Consider the following 21,916-nt stretch of genomic DNA (forward strand, 5'->3'; position numbering starts at 1 on the left):
TCCCAAAAAATTCTGGAGGCAGATTCTAACTAGGAATACTAAAGATATTAATAAAATTTCTTTACACGGCTGGAATTCATATTTTAAAAAGCTTTATGAATCTCCAAATGTCATGGATAACTTTGAAACCTTGCTCACAACAAAATAAATTTTCTCATTAGAAGACATTGACTTTGGGGTTAAACGCCTGGAAAATTGGAAAGATAAGGACATTGAAGGTTACCAGGTGGAAATCTTAAAAATTGGAGGTCCTGTCCTCATCCCCACATCCACAAGCTTTTCAATCAAGCGGTTAAGCAAGGGTTCCCTACACCATGGACTTAGAGCCTCATTATTCCTATTTTTAAAAGTGGGGATACAAATAACCCCTCTAATTATTGGACAATTATCATCAACCCTCTCTCAGACAAGTTATATGGTACTACTGTGGAAAAGAAGTTGAGCATATGGCTTGAAAGTGAAGGCAAGCGAGCTAAAGGCCAAGCGGATTTTAGAAGGAAACATTCAACAATGGACCACCTCATTACACTTAGGATCATTGTGGAGGAATGCCGCAATGATAAATCCAATCTCTTTTGTTGATTTGTGGACTTTAGAAAGACTTTTGATATGGTTCCTAGAAACAACCTATGGAATAGATTAGAAGAGCTAAAGGTTCCTTTCGAGTTGAGAGTTGTTGCTATAAGGTTATACGAGAATGTAATTTCCAAGTTAAAGAGCAATGAGGGGTGGTTGAAAGACATTAAGTGTAATATCGGAGTTAAACAAGGTTTCCCCCTCTCCCCTACCCTATTTGGCATTTACATCGACAAGCTAGAAGGTTTTTGAGAGGAAGCAGGCTGTGCTGACACGATCTTAGCTGGGATAGCCATCATCCTTCTTCTCTATGCTCATGATATTGTTATTCTCGCAAGGTTCCCATCAGATCTTTATAAGCAACATAGACTTCTTAAGGATTTCTGCTCTACCATGGGTATGACTGTTAACACTGACAAAACAAAAGTTATGATTATCAAATCCAAGAAGGACACTTACGCTAATTTTATGTATGACAATAGTAACTTGGAGGAAGTGTCTTCTTAAAAGTACCTAGTAATTGATATTCATCACAAGCTCAACTGGAATTATAGCATTGAGAAAAGGATTAATGGGGGGTGGAAAACCTATTTGGTCTTGAAAATAATTGTAAGACAACAAACCTCATAATGTGGGATAGAAGAAGTTCCTCTTTGAAAATTTATGTTGGGTTGTGTTATATTCTTTCCACGACTAGCCCACGTAGTTAACCGGGGGGTTAGAGGGGGGGCGAAGCCCCCCTTTGTTGCGTCAATTGTGTAGCGGGGGGGGGGTCACAGGGGGTTTGAGGTGTACCCATAACCCCACTTTATGGGGTCCGAGGCAGCGCCCTGGAAAATTTTGGTTTTGGACCCTATGTTAGGTTGAACGGACCTACCTATGGTTTTGTGAATGATTTTCGCACATGTTTTTTGGACGCGATGGTTTTCGGTCCATGGTTTTGGATGTGATGGTTTTCGGTCCATGGTATTGGATGCTTCGACATGTATAAATATGTATTGTAACATTGAAAGGAACATAATGAAAAATCAAGCTAGTAGTCTCGGTTTTGGGATCCAGGGGAAATCTCCGTGTATATGTGTTTTATGTGTTATGCTCTCACATTGTTTATTTTCTGTGTTTTAGAATTCATATGCAAGTAATTTCTGTATGGGGTTAAAATCTACATTTGGTATCGGAGCGGTTTTGGCTTCAAGGGGAAACTTTGTTGTTGAGGGGTTTCACTCGGGCCTGTGGTAGACCCTGTCCAGTGGGAAATTTGTGAGATTGATTTTGGTGGTGAAAGAAGATGGCGAGCAGTGGAAATATAGAGATCGAGAAATTTAATGGTCAGAGTTTTGAGTTGTGGAAACTCAAGATGGAGGATCTGTTGGTGGATAAAGATCAGTGGATCGCAGTAGATCTAGGTACTAAACCAACGGGAGTGTCCAATGAAGAATGGAAGAAGTTGGATCGGAAGGAAAAGAGCACAATACAATTGTGTGTCTCAGATTCAGTATTGCTGAATTATTAGGGGAAGCTACAACAAAGGCTTTGTGGGACAAGTTAGGGACTTTGTACCAATCTAAGTCTCTGGTGAATAAACTGTTCCTGTGGAAAAAGTTGTATAACTTGAGGATGAAAGATGGAGACTTGTTGACAAAGCATCCAAACGCATTTAATATTGTGGTAAGTTAGTTAGCATCTGTTGATATTAAAATTTTAGATGAAGATAAGTGTATCAGTTTGTTGTGTTCTCTACCAGATTCATGGGATAGTCTGGCTATTGCAATAGGTAGCAATGCAACTGCCTTGTAATTTGATGAAATAGTCTCAGCCTTGCTGACAGAGTAGATGAGATGGAAAAATATGGAGAGCTAGAATGGTGATGCCTTTTCTGTATGAGGATGGTCCCAAAATAGAAACAAAAATAAGTCATCGACTGGGAGATCTAAATCTCCAGGAAAACCTGTAAAGGTGGTGTGTTGGAAATGTGGAAAGGAAGAGCACTACAAAAGGGATTGTAAATCTAAAGCTCCTAATAAAGGAAAGGGATCTGATGATACTCCTTCTACAGAGGCGAAAACCACCTCAAATGAAGGTGGGGATGTGTACTTAGCTTTGTCAAGTACACATGTAAATCATGAGGCATGGTTAATTGACTAAGGTGCATCTTTTCACTTCACTCCCCATAGAGAGTGGTTCTGCGACTATGAGAAATACGATGGTGGTGATGTCTTCTTAGGGGATGATAGGAAGGCTAGAATCATTGGTCGTGGCAAAGTAAAGTTGAAGTTGCATGGTGGAAGGGTTAGAACACTTCTGGGTGTTCTGCATATTCCTGCATTGGCCAAAAATCTGATTTCTATAAGCAAGTTGGATGATGCAGGTGTAAAAACAATGTTCGAGAAGGATACCTGCAAGATGGTTTGGGGAGCACTCGTATTGATGCGGGGAGTTCGGATTGGAACTCTATACAATCTACAAGGTAGCATGGTTGTTAATGGGTGCAACAGTCCTGTGGTTCCTGAAAGTGGAGCAGAAAATCTAGTGGTCTCTAGAGAGAAGACCATGCTGTGGCATCAAAGGCTTGGACATATTGGAGAGAAGGGCCTTCAAATACTTCATGGTAAAAGGTATGAGTAATAACTCTCTGGATTTTGATTTCTATGAAAATTGTGTATATGGGAAGCAGAATCAGGTGAGTTTCCCCTCTGGTAGTAAGAGGGCGAAACAAATATTAGAACTTGTACACAGTGATGTGTTTGGACCTGCGAAGGTTCCATCACTGGGTAGGTCAGTGTACTATGTATCATTTATAGATGACTTCTCCAGGAATACATGGATATATTTCCTTAAGAAGAAATCTGATGTCTTTGACAGGTTTAAAGAGTTTAAGGCTCTAGTGGAAAACTAGATAGAGAAGAAGATAAAGGTGTTGAGGACAGATAATGGTAGAGAGTTTTGTAGTAAGGAATTTGAAGAATTCTGTAAGAAGTGTGGTATAGGACGACAGAAGACTACTCCATATACACCTCAAAAAAATGGAGTTGCAGAAAGAATGAACAAGACGTTGATGGAAAGGGTAAGAGGCATGCTCAGTGGTGCCGGGTTAGGACAAGAATTCTGGGCAGAGGCGGTGGATACTGCATGTTACCTAGTCAACAGATCACCTTCATTAGCGTTGGAGGATAAAACTCCACAAGAGGTATGGACTAGTAAGAAACCCTCTCTTTCACATCTGAGGGTATTTGGATGTGATGCATATGTACATGTTCCAAAGGAGAAACGAACCAAGTTGGATAGTAAATCTGAAAAGTGCATCTTTATTGGGTATAAGGATGGTTTAAAGGGTTATAAGCTTTGGAACTAGTAACAAGGAAGGTTGTGTACAACCGAGATGTGGTGTTCAGAGAGGTGAAAGATGTTATTAAACATGAATTCCAACCAAAGGAACTTGAGAAGATAGAGTTTGAGCTAAAGGAGGAAGAATCAGACTCTACAGTAGAGGAGGAATTAGAAGATGAAGAGCCACAAATTCCAGGTTTAAGAAGATCAGTTCGAGAAAGAAGGCAGCCAGAAAGGTATAGTACGTCTGCTTTCTGTTCAAATTTTTCTTTATCTATTACTGACGATGATCCCAAAACTGTGAAGGAAGTAGTAGATTCAGAGGATGGAAAACTCTGGAAAGAGGCCATGGTTGATGAAATGCCATCTTTGCACAAAAATGAGGCCTGGGATCTGGTGGAGTTGCCTGCTGGAAGGAAACCCATTGGCAGCAAATGGGTGTTTAAGAAGAAGACAAATGTAGAAGGAAAGGTGGAGAAATACAAAGCTCGGTTGGTAGAAAAAGGTTATTCCCAGGTGCTGGGAATTGATTTTGGTGATATTTTTTCTCCTGTTGCCAAGGTAGCTTCTATTAGATTGCTATTATCTGTTGTTGTTGCTTTTAATTATGAGGTAGAACAGATGGATGTGAAGACAACATTTCTTCACGGGGATCTAGAAGAGGAGATCTACATGAAGCAACCTGAAGGCTTTGCGGTGAAGGGTAATCAAGAACTGGTATTCAAATTAAAGAAGTCTCTGTATGGGTTAAAACAGTCACCAAGGATGTGGTATTAGAAACTTGATACATTTATATAGGGACTTGGCTTCACTAGAAGCAAAGCAGATCACTGTGTGTATTTTAAATTAATTGGTGACTATGTTATTTATCTAGTCTTGTATGTGGATGATATGGTGTTCATTGGAAATGACAAAGAAATTATCCAGGATTTGAAGACCCAATTGTCCTCCAAATTCGACATGAAAGATCTTGGTGCTGCAAACTATATTTTGCGCATGGAAATTAAAAGAGATCAGGCAAAGAGGAAGCTTTGGTTAAACCAGAGGAAGTATGTTGAGACAATACTACAGAGGCTTAATATGCAGGATAGTAAACCAGTGAAGGTTCCTATTCCTGTAGGTGTGAGGTTATCTGCTGAACAGTGTCCCAAGACACAAGAAGAGGAAGAGGAGATGTCCCGTGTTCCATATGCAAGTGTAGTAAGTAGCTTGATGTATGCAATGGTCTATAATAGACCAGACATTTCACATGCAGTGGGAGTATTGAGCAGGTTTATGTCAAAACTAGGGAAGGAGCACTGGATAGCAGTGAAGCGGGTTTTTAGGTATTTGCATGGCACTAGTGATTATGGTATGTGCTACCAAGGAAGATCAGGATTGGAAAAAATTTTGGATTAAATTCGTGGCTTTGTTGATGTAGACTGGGCTGGAGATCTAGATCAGAGAAGATCTACAAGTGGATATGTGTTTAACCTATTTGGAGGTGCAGTCAGTGGAATGAGTAAGAAATAATCTGTAGTGACACTATCAACTACAGAGGCAGAATATATGGCAACCACTCATGCAAGCAAGGAAGCAGTTTGGTTGCAGAGATTGTGTTCAAAGATGGGGTTAATACAGGGAGCTACAAGGATAGACTGTGACAGCCAAAGTGCAATTTTCTTGGCAAAGAACTCTGCATATCATTCAAAGACATAGGACATTGATGTTCAATATCACTTTGTGAGGGATATGATAGAAGACAAAAAGGTGTTGCTGGTAAAGGTGGACAATTTGAAGAATACTACAGATGCATTGACAAAATATGTGAGCTCTGAGAAGTTCTCTTGGTGTAGAGAGATAATGGGCATTTTAGGGCTGGAAAAATGACTAAGCTCTCTTATGGCCCCTTATGGAAAGAAAACAACAAGTGGGAGAATGTTGGGTTGTGTTATATTCTTTCCACGACTAGCCCACGTAGTTAATTGGGGGGTTAGAGGGAGGGTGGAGCCCCCGTTCGTTGCACTGATTATATAGTTGGGGGATTCACAGGGGGTTTGAGGTGTACCCATAACACCATTTTATGGGGTCCGGGGCAACGCCCTAGAAAATTTTGGTTTTGGACCCTATGTTAGGTTGGGTGGACCCACCTATGGTTTTGTGCATGATTTTCGCACATGTTTTTTGGACGCGATGGTTTTTGGTCCATGGTTTTGGATGTGATGGTTTTCAGTCCATGGTATTGGATGCTTTGACATGTATAAATATGTATTGTAACATATAAAGGAACATAATGAAAATTCAAGCTAGTAGTCCCAGTTTTGGGATCCAGGGGAAATATCTGTGTATATGTGTTTTATGTGTTATGCTCTCGCATTGTTTATCTTTTGTGTTTTAGAATTCGTATGCAAGTAATTTCTGTACAGGTTTAAAACCTACATTGACAAAAGTTATGATTATCAAATCTAAGAAGGGTAACTTGGAGGAAGTGTCTTCTTACAAGTACCTAGGAATTGATATTCATCTCAAGCTCGACTGGAACTATAGCATTGAGAAAAGGATTAATGGGGGGTGGAAAGCTCATTTTGGTCTTGAAAATAATTGTAAAATGAAAAACCTCGTAATGTGGGATAGAAGAAGTTCCTCTTTGAAACTTTAGTCACTCCTATTATCTTATATGGATGTGAGGTTTGGGGTTGCAGCATCTCTAGAGAATCTTGGAGAAAGATTCAGTGAATACACATTCATTTTATAACATATAACCTTAAAATTAAAAGCCATACACCCTATCATATTCTCCTTATAGAAGTGAGTATTTCCCCTATTGATAGCCTAGCTATGACTAGGCTTCTGTTGTATAAGCACAAACCTAATAACATAGTAGACCATAGACTTCCTAAGCTAGCTTTAAATTCCAGCCAAAACCACTTGAGGCTCAAACGAGGTTGGTATAAAGACACCAGGGCTTGGTTAAACCATTGGGAGATCGACAAGAATGTTGCATTGCAAAACATTAATAACATTAAAAATATTATTACTTCTAAGTTCAAAGAAAAAATGTGGTGTGAGAAAGATTTAACAACTAAAAGAAAATTAAGATATTATAAGGAGGTCATCAAACCCACCCTAGAAGATCAAAAGTGTCTCTCTCTTTTAACTAGCTCAAAGAAGAAAATTAATATAGCCAAGATTAGAATGAACTCTCATGAGCTTCATAGTGAAACAGGTCATTGGGAAGTTCCTAAAACACCATGGATGGAAAGGATCTGGCATCTCTGTGAGAATATGAACATCGAGGATGAAAATAACTTCCTCTTAGAGGGCTCCACATACAACCACATTAGATCTTAGTTTCATAATCTTTGTTGCCATACTGACCTTCCTAACCTTTTACGATGTGAAAATTATAATGAGCTAGGGAGGCTTCTCTCCAAGCTTTTTGAGCATAGGAATAAAATCTTAAATCAAACTAAATAATTTGTTTCTTTAGGTCTGATAAACCAAAGTTTGGTCTCAATGGACATTAACCATCATTATCATCATTATTATTAATAGTTATTTTTTTAACTTGAAAATATTGAAAGATAACTATTTTTCAAAATAATATATTTACAAAATACATATTTTAAAGAAGCTTCAATGAAAAATGAGAGATAGTCAAGAATTATATATATATATATATATATATATACTTGAAAATATTGAAAGATAAATAATTTTCAAAATAATATATTTATAAAGTGCATATTTTAATTATATTTATTAATTGAAACATAAATATTTTTTATAATGATTTGATTAATCAATATTTATACTAATGTATACCAATACAATGCAAAACCATTCATTTCCATTTTTATTCATAATGTATTTGACATTTAATTGATATTAAATATGAGCTCGTTAAGATATTATGTATGTTTTAAAATTTGTTAATCTTTTTAAAATACGATAAGTCGTATTTTATAATTAAAAATTTAGATCAACTTATATGGTATAAATCATAATATTTTGTGTGAAATATGTGTTTATTGATATATACCATATATGTTAATATAACAATAGCTCTAGGATCCCCAAAGAGCTTGTGTGCTTGCGTAGCCTTCTTTTTGGTGTGGCTAGAATAAAGCAGACACTCGTCTTTCTCCTCGTTTTGCCATCTGATTCCTGTGATTATCAAGTGACCAACATCATTATTCTTCTGACACCCCCATTAATGGAAGCTATTGCATGCTCTCCCAGTGATATGGATCCCCACGTCATTAACAATGCTAGTCGCCACTACAACTAATGCACTAACAATAGACCCGCACATTATTTTGTTTAAGAAATTGATTTCATAAACTATGGCTATGACCAAACATATGCATATGACGATATTTTTTTGTAGACAAGGTATTAGATACTTTCATCTACAGGCCTCTGGAGGATTTCTCAAAGATCAAGTGGCATTATGTGAATGTACAATGCCCAATCTACCTTTGAAAGCTCCACAAAATTTGTGTGAATCTTTTTGTAAAGACAATTTTCATGTCATACGTACATTTTGCAAATGACTCCAATGTAGAAGCTCAAATAAACTCCACAATGAAAGAGAATCATATTAATGATAAAATTACTTATTTATACATGTCCAATCTAGGTACAAGACAATTGTGTCTCGGACATCTGACATGCCGAGTAACATTTTGAACTTTTCTAACTTTTCATGTCCCAGTGGCTTTGTAAATATGTTTGCGATCTTCTCTAAAGTGGGACAATGTGTTAGATGAATAACTTTGGCCTCTACATAATGTTGAATCAAGTGATATTTGGTGTTAAAATGCTTAATTTGATCATGAAACTTGAGATTCTTGGCCAATTGAATTGCCAAAGAGTTGTCGACGAGTAGTGGAGTTGAAGCCTTTTGTTTCTCTTGCAAGTCTTCAAGTATTTTGTGAAGCCAAATGATTTCCTTTGTAGCTTGAGCTACTACAACATATTCGGCTTCGGTTCTAGAATCAGAAGGAATAGATTGCTTATGTGTTCTCCAAATGATGGCTGTTGATCCAAGACTCATCAAATAACCAGAAGTAGAGACTCCATTCTCCTTATCTCCATCAAAATCAGAATCTGAATAGTCGGTGAGATGGAAATCTACAACTTTGGAATATTTGATGCCATATGTTTGAGTGCCTTTCAAATACTTGAGCACTCACCTTGTTGCATTCCAATGACCTTCACATGGCTTATTCATGAACCTGGAAAGTATCCCTACAACAAAAGCTATGTCAGGTTGAGTAGTAGTTAGAAAATTCAAACTTCCAACAAGTTGCATTTACTTTGTTGGATCTTCAACCATACTTCCTTCAGTGGAAGTAAGCTTCAAATTCTGCTCCACAGGAGTAGTGATAGGATTACAATCCGGCATCCCAAATCTGTCCAATATACGTTTTCTGAGAAATGAAAATATATTTGGGTTTCTGATCAACTTTAATCCTAAATAATAATGTAATAAACCCAAATCTGTCATGTCAAAAACTTTCAATAATTCTCTTTTAATGGACGATATATAGTCATCACTGTTTATTGTGATCTAACAAAAGTCTCAGATCTAACAAGACGCTATATAGTCATCATTGTTTCCTGTGATCATCAAATCATCTACATACACGACCAAATATACAATTGAATTTATAATTTTATTAACAAAAAGAGTTGCATCATCCATATCAAATAAATTATAATTCAACTTGAGAAGGTGTTCAATTAACTTTTCATACCATGCACGAGATGCTTGTTTTAGTCCATACAAAGCCTTAACCAATTTTCATACCTTTTACTCTTTTCCTTTAACAAAAAAACCTTTAGGTTGAAGCATATAAACATCCTCCTTCAAATTGCCATTCAAAAAAGATGTTTTAACATCCATATGGTGTATCTTCTAGCTATTATGAGCTACAAGAGAAAACAAAGTTCTAATTGTGCCCCATTTTGTTGTAGGAGAAAATGCCTTTGTGTAGTCAACGCCTTCCTTTCAAGGGTAGCCTTTTGCTACAAGTCTTTCCTTGTATTTATGAAGCGAACCATCTGCTTTGTATTTGATCTTATACACCCATTTTCAACCAATGGGTTTTACACCTGCAGGAGGATCCACGAACCTCCAAGTTCCATTCTTAATAAGTGCATCATATTCCTTTTGCGCTGCATCCTTCCATTCATCACAATTAGTAGCTTCTTCAAAAAAATTAGGTTTTCTAATTGTACAATTATTGAATTCACAGTCATGACAAACATTACCTAAATCACCTTTAGAAAAAATTCTTGTTTCAAAATCATAATACTTGCTTGGAACTTTTCGAGCACATGTGGATCTTCATAAAGGTTGTGATGGTTTCTCATCTTGAAAAATAGGCTCAAGAACAGGCTCTTCAAGAGCAATTCTTGGTCCTGCAGAAACATTACTATAATCCAAATTTACTTCAGCAATAACATTCTAATGAGTCAAAGATGGAAGAACCACAGACTGATCCAGAATGGGAACCCCCCCTTCAGTGTGTGGAACATCATTATCAGATTCAAAATAGAACTTCTTAGATGCAAATTTCTCCAAATGAGCCAGTTTCTTATCAACAGTGGAATTACTTTTATCTTATTCAAGGAAAATAACATCTTTGGAAAGAATGAACTTCTTGTTCTCCTCATCATACAACCTATAAGCTTTGGAAGTAGTAGAATATCCCAAGAAAATACTTTGGCGACTTTTAGCACCCAACTTGTTGCGCTGATGTTTAGTAATTAATGCATAGCATAGAGAACCAAAGACTCTAAAATGTTGAACACTAGGAATATGATTATACCACATTTCATAAGGAGATTTATTATTGATGATAGAAGAAGGACAACAATTACGAATATAAGCTTCTCTTCTCCCCAAAACATCAACTTAACATTCTTAAGGAACATCATAGATCTAACCATATTAAGAAAACTTCTATTCATACGTTCTATGATGCCATTCTGTTATGGATTATAAGGTATGGTACTTTGATGTTTGATTCCATTGTCCTTCAAATATTGTTCAAAAACCTGAGAAGTGTAATCGCCACCATTATCAGTTCTGAGAATGCATATATTATGTTGAGTTTCATTTATAATCATCAAATGAAATTTTTTAAAAACATCAAATACTTGTGACTTATTCTTCAGAAAATACACCCAACACATTCTTGAGTATTCATCAATAAATGTTCACACATATTTATTTTAATTTGCGGTTGCAACAGGCATAGGTCCACATAAATCTGAATGTATGAGACCTAATTTTCGTGGAGATCTAAAAGAAGAACTACGAAAAGGTTGTTTACAATGTTTTCCTACAATACAAGCATCACAACGTATAATATTTCTTGGAAATGCCGGAAGACCTTTAATACCTTGATTTTTCATAATTTTGATGCTGCCATAATTGATGTGACCATATCGAGCATGCCACAACAAGCTAGGAGAGATGACATCTCTTTGCTGTGCCAAAAGAACAAAATGTTCATGAGAATTAGTAGATGAAGTATCATTTAATTTTAAAAGCATACGTTTTTCCACACCGTTCATAACAACTGCATGATCATATGCTCTTCTTATCTCGATGATGCCATCAAATATATGAATAGAATGCCCTTACTGCCGAATATGCATAAGAGACATCAAATTTCGCTGAAATTGTGGAATATAAAGTACATCCTGTAGAACATAATCTGCAAAATTCGGTATCTTCAAACAAATAGACCCAATGCTAGATGGTTTAATTTGAGACTTGTTAGCAAAGTAAATAACACCATCAATATCATCACTAAATGTTTTAAAAAAACCTCACCTAAATGTCATATGATAAGTGGCTCCTAAATCCAAAATCCAACTATCTCGCCATGAAGAAAATGAAGTGTTGAAAACATCATTCATATTAAAATTATAGTGAGCAACAATTTAATGTGCAGACTCTGATGATTTTCCCTTATTTGGTGGTGGTTGATCTTTCTTTTTGTTTAATTGTTCTCTCCTTTCACTGACTCTCTCCCAAGGGATTTTACAGTGAGTAGAAGTATGACCAATTTTGCGACATCTAAAACATTTGATAGCTGGTCTATCATTAAAATTCCTTTGTTGTCTATCATTTTGTTGTTTGTCTCCCTATTTATTTCCGCCCCCCCCCACCTTGCCTCTATAATTTCTCCTACCATGACCTCTACTACTTTTATCACCTCTAGAAGTTTCAGCATGAGACTTCTGATCCTTTTGTGCAAGGCACAAAGTTTCTACATTAGAGTTAGGTGGAGCCTCTTTCTTCCCAAAGGCTTTTTCTCTCTCAGCTATTTTTCTTACTAGTTTATCAAATGTAATGTCTTTTAGCTGCCTACTAGCTTGGAGAGATTCCAAATAGTTTGAATAGACAGGGTGAAGGACTTTTATAAAAGTTATAAGTTTTAAATCTACTTTAATTCTAGTGGCTTCTATATCATGAAAAATGGCTTTTATTTCAGAGGCACTCTTCAAAGGATCATTATCCTTCATCTCCAAATTAAAAAACTTTAACAATAACTAAATAATTTCAAGTTCTGAGTGTGAATCATACAATTCTTTCAACTTATTTAGTGCTTCGAATGCAGTACCACAAGAAATGATATATCTGCTTACCTCTTTTGTCATCGATGCAATTATTAATGCATATGCCTTGTTGTCTTTTGTATCCCAAATTACATGCTTCTTCTCATTATCAGGTTGCTCTAGTGCAATTTCATTTCCATCACTATCCTTCTTGCTTTGACAAACTTCCCAAAAATCGTTAAAAACAAGGGCACTTTTAAGCTTTCTAAACCACTCTTGATAATTTTCCTTTTTAAGAACAAGTCCAACTATTGAAAGTATTGAAGTCATAATTGTTATGTATCCAAATATTCTTCAAATCCTTTTAAATTCAAAATATATGCAATACTTCTAAAAGATATAAATTCATTTCTCCTCTTGTTTTAACAAAGTTGGCTTTGTGGTTTAGTGGTAAGTTTCAAAAATACCCTAGCAAAGAGTTAGGTTCAAAAATAAATTTTATTTTACCAATGGCTTCTTAAAAAAATATGTATTTCAAATCATGAGAAAATTGACCACTCTTCAATTAAAAATTGTATTCAAACCACAAAAAATATACATCCTCGCTAGAAAATTGACCATTGTTCAATTAAGAAAAATTGACCACCGTTTAATTAAAAAAAGTTGACCACTCTTCAATTAATTTTTTTATTTAAGCCACCAAAAATATATATACTTCATTTTAAGTATCCTTCAGAATTTTATTTGTTGCAGTAAATATAAATACTATCCTTCAGAAATTTTACTACCATTAAACTCTTGTTTAATGCAGTAAATGAAAATACTATCCTTCAGAAATTTTACTGTGATTAAACTCTTGTTTACTACCGTAAGTGAAAATACTATCTTTCAGAAATTATGGAAATAAAGCCTCCCAACTACAAAAAAAATACATCCTCGCTAGAAAATTGACCACTATTCAATTAAGCAAAATTGACCACTATTCAATTAAAAAAAGTTGACCACTCTTCAATTAATTTTTTTATTTAAGCCACCAAAAATATATATACTTCATTTGAAGTATCCTTCAGAATTTTATTTGCTACAGTAAATATAAATACTATCCTTCAGAAATTTTACTACCATTAAACTCTTGTTTAATGCGGTAAATGAAAATACTATCCTTCAGAAATTTTACTATGATTAAACTCTTGTTTACTACCATAAATGCAAATACTATCTTTCAGAAATTATGAAAGTAAAGCCTCCCAAAATTAAAATAACAAGTGGCCCTTAGATGCATGGAACTTAGACTTTTATCAAACAATCCAACAATTATTGGTACTGGACTCAGTATTAGAAATTTGTATTCTAACTTCCAAAGATATGTTAAAAAAAAATTATGCCACTCAATTTCTCCAATCATCTTTCATTATGACTGAAAGATATGAAACTTACAGAGAGTCAATAGTTTGGGCATCCCACTACATTGCTCCACTGGATTAACCTTCTGTTGCACTCTATCTTCACAGTTTTCATGCTCCGTGTCTCCTTTACGCTGTAGACTTCAAATACATGGAGTTTAGGAACAACTCAACTAGGGCTCTGATACCATTGAACAAGCCCAAATAAAGTCCACAATGAAAGAACACAATGAAAGAGCACAATGAAAGAGAATCATATTAATGATAAAATTACTTATTTATACATGTGAAATCTAGGTACGGGATAGTTGTGCCTCGGTAACTTGTTAACCATAAAAACAGAATGTAAAACTAATTACATATTAGACAATATACAATAACAATACCGAAGGATTAGCTAACATCCAATCTGCACTGGAATGAACCTCGTAGAATCATGTTAGGCTCACTTAGTAAGGAAATGAGAGACCTACAACATGTTAACTATAGACCCCTTTTCCTTTGAAAAAATTTACAAGCTGCACCCTCAAAATAGGAAGGTTCAATGTATACTACAATCATGCGTCTATATAACAAATGAACACATCATTAAAAAAAATTATTTAATTTCAGAAAAATTTAGATTGATATCTTTAAATTTTGAATGAATAAATTAGAGGCTTTTCCTTTAGTTCGACTTGCAATGTTGCAATGACTAAATGAGCTCAGAGGGATTAAATTTCTTCATGTATAAAAAAACAATGTGCTAATATTAATTCACATTAAAATATTTTATTCATAACCCACATTGGATATTTTATTCTATACAACATTAAAATATTTTCTTTGAACAACTTCCTTTCATATATAGATGTATATGAAGTTGATATCGTATTAAAATATTTTTAAAAAGTATAAAGTTTAAACATCTTACTCACATATATATTTTTGTCACTTCTAATTACTTTAGATGAAATTATATTAGGTCATATGGAAAAAAAAAATATCCATAGCATTTTTTTATTATAGCCCACATTGCTTTTCTATTTAGAGAATATTTTATATTTATTTTAAGAGAGACAGACATACTTGCACATAGCCTTCACACTAAGTTGTAAAATGAGCCTCTAGACTCAAAAATCGATCTAAATAATCTCTTTCACATTTATCCAATGAATCAACCCTTACCCACATAAATTTTTACTCTATAGATCTATTATTTCTCTGATTGCAACCACCATATATGGGACTTTACTTGCATTTTCAACCAATTACAAGTAGCCTACGATCACTTGTACTAAAGGCTCATTGTATCCTTTATGTATAAATCTACATTTCATATGCAGTGGATACTAAATTATGTAGAAACCAATCATATTGTCTCCGAAAAAAAAACCATAGTTAAAAGTTGAGCACATACAACTTACTATAGAGATGACTTGATGTAGATATCTAAATTCAAAATAAGAAAAGATATACCAATTCATCTAGCCACAAATCAAACCAAGTGTTTGTAAGACAATCAAAGTGGAAACCAAATAAACTGTATATTAATGATTATCTCTTTCAATGATGTACAATGTGTACATATTAATACATACAAGAAACAATTGAATTAGTTTCCGGGTCTTCTTGGACTCCAATAACTACTCAAACTAATCCAATCTTTATCCCTGAGGATTAGGTGTCTAACATTTCCCCCTTAATCCAAAGGGATGTACCAAAGTCCAAGAATAATAGCTCAAAATGAAAAAATGCATTTAACCCAAGAGATGAATGTCTCTCAAGAAATGGTTTTTAAGGATGACCACAAACTAATATGGGAGAAATCAAGGTCTCAACCAACACCAACTCTAGAACCTTCATAGAAATTATCATAACAACCAAAAATATGGTTTTAAGGTGACCACAAACTCTGGAATTATCACAACTGTTCCTCAAACAATTCCAAATATGGAAGTGCTCGTTCAAAAACAATTCAATAACTCAATAAACTCAACTCTGACTCAGGTTCACTTGATAACTTGAACAATCTTGACATCTCGAACTCGAACCTAGATCAGACCATCAACAATTCCCCCCTTGTCCAATACAGGGTGAGAAATATTATTCATCACTGCAAGGCTGGACATCACTCTCGAAAATATTCTTCAGTATGACCTGTAAATATTCTTGGTTGTTTTCGTCTAATCCCAAGAAGCAACCTATCCAAAATTTAACTTCTCTTTGGCAGTAGTCTTCTTCTTGGAACATCTATTTGTATGGTGATTACGCTTTCCACAATGCCCACATGGGCGAAGATCAAAACACTGGTCTTTCACATGGCCAACTCTATTACACTGTTGGCATCGATAAAGTTGTTTTGCAACAACACTATCCAGAAATCCAGCACTTTGGAATTGTATAGGTTTAACAAAATCTAGAATGTAAAAATATGCATCCAAGATATCCTTGTTATAACCCAAACCAGTTCTATGTTTATTATGTGTAATCTATTCACATGGTATTATAATAGGTTTCACATCATAGCTTCTAACTGCATCCAAGTTTTCTCTTGAAATCACTTCATTACTCTGATCATTCTCAGACTGGTGATGAGGCTCAAACAAACTGTTGTTCTGAACAAGAACATGTTCATAATTCATGTTTTGTAATTCGTGTAGTTCATCTCGCTGAAATTAAGACTCTATTTCCAAGAATTCAATTTTTCTTTTAACATTTTGCAAACATGTTTGGATGTCAAAGAGTGTGTCCTTTCTAACTTGGACACTTTTATGGACAATAAATGAAATTAAACTACGTAATAACTATAACAAATCATCGAGTTTGGCCATTTTCTCCAGCAATCAACTCTGAAAAAATGGGTATCAGCTACCATCGAAAATGCACCCAATAATTTACAATGTAATTTGACGGGTAGAAACACAAACAATTTTTTTTTTTTTTTTGTCAAAATAATCTCACAAGGATTTGAACTTGTGACCTTGTAATCTTTAAAATACCAAATCATCTCTTCTAACCACAATGCCTTCTTTCTCCTTTTATTCAAATCAAAGTAATATCACTCTAGTCAAACTAACAAAAATGATGTATTCTTCCTTGACTAGACAACGTACTCCTCCTTGCTATGTTTCAAAACTTTGTACTATTTAGAAGGAACCTTAACTTCAAATGTACTTCAAATCATGGTTATTTTTTTTTTTAATATAAGTCTAGTTTGAATGAAGATGGTACATTACTCGACCATTGTTACCACCAAAATGGTAGTTACCATAAATATGATTGACTTAAATAGATATTTATGAAAGTGTTGACGGTGCTGGACCTGCCAACATGTCAGGGGATCTCCCCGGTAAGAAGTCCAAATTAGACTTTAGACTGTTTGGTGTAGGATTCCTAGCAATGGGTTGTATAACAATGCCTTTACCGCTATTTTTCAAAGAGGCAAGTAAGATAACTCTATTGGTAGCAAGGGTGTGACTGCTACAGTGAGTCAAGGAAGGTGCATGAGAGGTTCTAACACAGGTGGGTTGGGATGAGTGCGCCCCTTGGCAACCTATAATAGTACTCTGATGGAAAGGGAACACACGAGCGCAGATACATCACAAGCTATAAATAAATTCAATTCGCAATCCAAAGTGACAGTTAAAACAATCAACACATTTCAGAAAGATTCATACATACTCATACGGAACAGTCCATACATGCATGCGTAAGAAATAAAATACATATGCCATTTAGAGTAAACAAGACAGTTGGAATACAACACAACATATGCATGAAACGTGCTAGTTCTTATTATATAAAGAAGTGTAAGTTCTAGTCATACAATACATCCATGTACACCTGCTAGCCCCAATAGTGGAACGTTACAACCACATCTGCCTGCTCCTCCTAAGAGATGAATTAGCTCCATGCAATGGAGAAGCCAAGATGCGTTACAATACTATCCAAGCTCTCTCCAAGATAGTCTTATCAGAAGCTTGGCTGACTGAAAGCCTTTAGAATGAGTTATGAGGTTCTATTTATAGTAAAGGGTGGGGTGACCCTTGATGTTCCCCTTTGTGACAGTTCATTTACCCTCATGAATCTTCATCTACTCTATGACTATTACATCCAACTATTTACACTTGAACTTCCACTTGACATGACGTTACATTACAATGCACATGTGCTCATGTGAGATGAAAAGGCTTGAGAAAGCCATGCAAGACAACATTAACACTCCTAATGTTGTGGTGAGACCAAATCTTTGACATGCTTGTGGTGGCAAAGGTAGTGAACTGATGCCAAACTTGGTCATTCATGATGGTGTGCATGCACCCCAATCTGACATCTTACTGAAGCGAACTCTTGCCTCCGTTGCAATTGGTGCATTGGTTTGGCTCCTTCATCCAACTTGTCTGCTAACATGCGCATGGTATTCTTGGGTGCAGCTGAACCAGAAAAACATTGATGCATAGTGTCCATGTTGATATTCAAGTGTGTGCTGGTGGTCATGCACATCAACTTGTCGAAGTACATGTTCATCTCTAGTTGGACTTGCTTCTTGTCTTCACCTTGGTGAGTGTGCTGAATGGTTTGGATTGCATTCATGTGCACACTAACATGCATGCTGTTGAATCCCTTACATGCGATCAACAACACTACTCACCATGTCTGCTCCGTTCCAACTGCTGGGATGGATCTTTAACTTGTACGGGCACAGTTTCATCCATGAGTGCATGTTGCATCCACTGCTGTTATGTTCCTACTGAAACTCATTCATCTGTCTGTGCAGTTTCATGTTCTTCCTTGAGTTGCTGCTTTAGCACATGTAACTCCTTCTTTGTTCCATTCTCTGTCCTCGCGTGATATTCACGTCGTGCAGTCACCTCATAGCCCGAGTCTCCATATTTTCTTTCATCATCAGTGGATCTGCTTGAGCTCGCAAATTTGTTCCACCTCTATGTTGTAAAAAACCTTCCTCTTGCATTTGTTGCATTTGGTATGCTGCCTTCAACTACTATTCATGATGCTGCTTGCTGTGATGTTGCTATCATCATATATTGATGCCCTCGTCTACGAACAACTTGATGTCTTCCTGGGTAGGCAAGTTCATAGACACTTGGTTGACTACATCCCCAAGTGTGCTCTTAACGGTGTATTTGACTCTGCTCTCTTAAAACCATTATACTTGCACTGCTGAGAGGTAGATGAACACCTGCAATACCTGGAGACATGGCAACACTCATGGCAAGAAATTTGTCAGTTTAAAACCAAAATTAACTTGAGAACTGACTTGCAACATACTTGTGTGACTGATCATGAAGGTTGCGCAATTTCAATCGGGTGGTCGGGAGATTGACTTCCAAGACTGCACAAGGCACAGACTGGGCTGCTAGGAGACTGACTGATTGCTGGAACTATGCAATGCACAGTCTAGTCTAGCTTTTGACTGCTGGAATTGCACAATGCACAATCTCAGCTGCCAATGGTTGTAGGCTCAGTGACTACATTGCACACTTTTCTAGGCTAGCAGTCACTGTCCCTCATAAAATGCACAAAAAAGTCCTGGAGGATAGTGCCTGGGCATAAATGCGCATAAAATTAACTTGAGAACTGACTTGAAACATACCTGTGTGAGTGATCATGAAGGTTGCGCAATTTCAGCCGGGAGGTCAGGAGACTGACTGCCAAGACTACGCAAGGCACAGTCTGGGCTACTGGGAGACTGACTGACTGTTGGAACTACTCAATGCACAGTCCAGTCTAGCTGCTGACTCCTGGAAATGGTTGTAGGCTCAGTGACTACATTATGCAATTTTCTAGGCCAACAGTCACTGTCCCTCATAAAATGCGCAAAAAATTCCTGGAGGACAGTGCATGGGGATAAATGCACATTTCTAGATAGGAAGATAGAGCCTTCCTTCCTCAAATTGTGAAATGTTGTCTCAATGAAGTCAGAGTCTGGGCCAAGGTTGGCCAGAATTGCTGGTGGGCAACTGAAAGAAAATATGACAGTGAATGCATGGCAACACTAAGTGAAAGAAGAAGTGATTGATTGTGCATGCAAACATTGAAGGAAAGATTCAGTAAACAAATCAACATGCATGTGGGTGAAGCGAGTCACTGAATCGGCGACTGTTTGTGCAAAATAATTTCATGCATGCGACAACAGTGAGATAGCAACAAAAACTGAAACAATGCTAAGACAAGCTAGTATACATATAAATGACAACAAGCGTTCAAAGAAATCAAGAAAGCAACACTCACACAAGCGAATACACAAAAATCGGCAGAAATGCAACACAAGGCATGGAAGGTGGGCTTACCCCAAAACAACTAAGCTGAATGTGTCGGAAAATCCTAGAAGTGATGTGGGATGTCAAAGCTGCAAGGTTGATCTGAGCAATGAGCTTTGCAGAATCTGGTTGATGAGTTTTGATAACATCAAAGTTCTGACGCGCATGCCACAAATATAGGGAAAGTGACACTTGGTGGGAGGCTTCTAAAGTGATCCTTGCATGTAACCTCCAACCATTAAAAGTAGATCCCTGAATCAAGGGATGCCTTTGCATGCTGCTTTGGGAGAAACAACCCATGCATGCAAGTCTATTTTTCTTGGTCCCTGAGGGAACCGGTCAATTCAACTGCACATGCAAGAGGCTGCTCAATTGCTGCCAGAAAATGCGCATTTATGGCTGGGAGCTGGGCTGGCTACCCAGAATATTTTTGCAATTTCTGGGCAGAGCAGCTAACTGCAACACAGATTTGCGCAAATTCTGGGCTGAGAAGCCCTGCTAGGGAAAATTGCACAATTTTCACTGTGAGCATTCACTGCTATAATTACGCAATTATGGAGCCCAGGAGGCTGCAAGTTAGGATTGCAAAATTTCTAGAGGGAAGGTTGGTTGCTCTCCAAAATTTCATAATTTATTGGGGGAGTTGCTTAGCCTATAGCTGGACCAAGTTCGGGTGACCAACCTGTGAGGGGAATGCATCGAGTTGTGATCGAAAGGCTACCTTTGTGAAAGAAAAACACTGAAGCTTGTGAACTTGATGAAGCAAGACAAGCTGTTGTGAAACGTTGGTAGCGAGGTTCCAATACGAAGCTAAGGAAAACTTTTGGAGGATGGTTGTAGCCGCTACAACAGAAATATACGCCAATCAACTCATCACAAACAATGATAGCAAACACAAGAAGTACATGAACATTTATCACCATTTGCAGGAAATGACATGGAAGAATCCAGTCACCAATATGGTATCCAGTAAATTGCTTCTTAAAAATTGTTCAACATCAACCGAATCCAGACTTCATAATTCAATCCCCATTCTCCAAATAATTTCTAAAACTACCCATGCGTTAATCCCGTAATGCTTCAGGTTGATTTCTACCCAACAATATTTTTTATCACACATGTATGCACAGAACTGAACAAACTCTTTAGTTTCTTCACTGTTGGCAACGTCCTACTTTGCTGGTGGTTGCGTCCTACCGGTCACAACTTTGATACATGCTCTTTCAACACAATATTATTTTTTATATCTCTATATATATGAAGGCACACACACGACTTTGAAATTACTCACCATGACCAAAGAATCATGAGTAGATAGGCTAAAACCGCTTGAATCTTCCTTGTTAACTCTAACAGGTTTCTGATTGGATATTGCGTCGAGATGGTCAAGACATTGACCATGAATTTCACTATTAGTAGAACATTCCAAATGCAAAAAAGGATGACCGACCAACATTCCTCTTGTTTCTCAAATGGCAGAGAAAAAATTCACTCATTGGACTCAGATTTAAATGTAAATCTATGAACAAGCCATTTTATTTATAGAAATTACAAAATTAATATTTATAAACTAGTTGTTTAATATAAATTATAAAAAATAAAAATATATTATTTATATACTAGCCATTTATTATAACCGTTAATTGAACATAAGTCTCTACATTCCTCTCTATTTATTCTCATGCCATGATCTACCTCTTCATCTTTTCCTAACGAAGAACCACAATGGTTGGTTAAAAAAGAGTCGGCAAAAATAAATTTTTGTGTTATTATCACCAAAAACATGTC

Source organism: Pinus tabuliformis, chromosome 5_2 (assembly GCF_031772625.1).
Source record: "Pinus tabuliformis cultivar Carrire ecotype Pingquan chromosome 5_2, CPIR1, whole genome shotgun sequence".
Lineage (NCBI taxonomy): Eukaryota > Viridiplantae > Streptophyta > Pinopsida > Pinales > Pinaceae > Pinus > Pinus tabuliformis.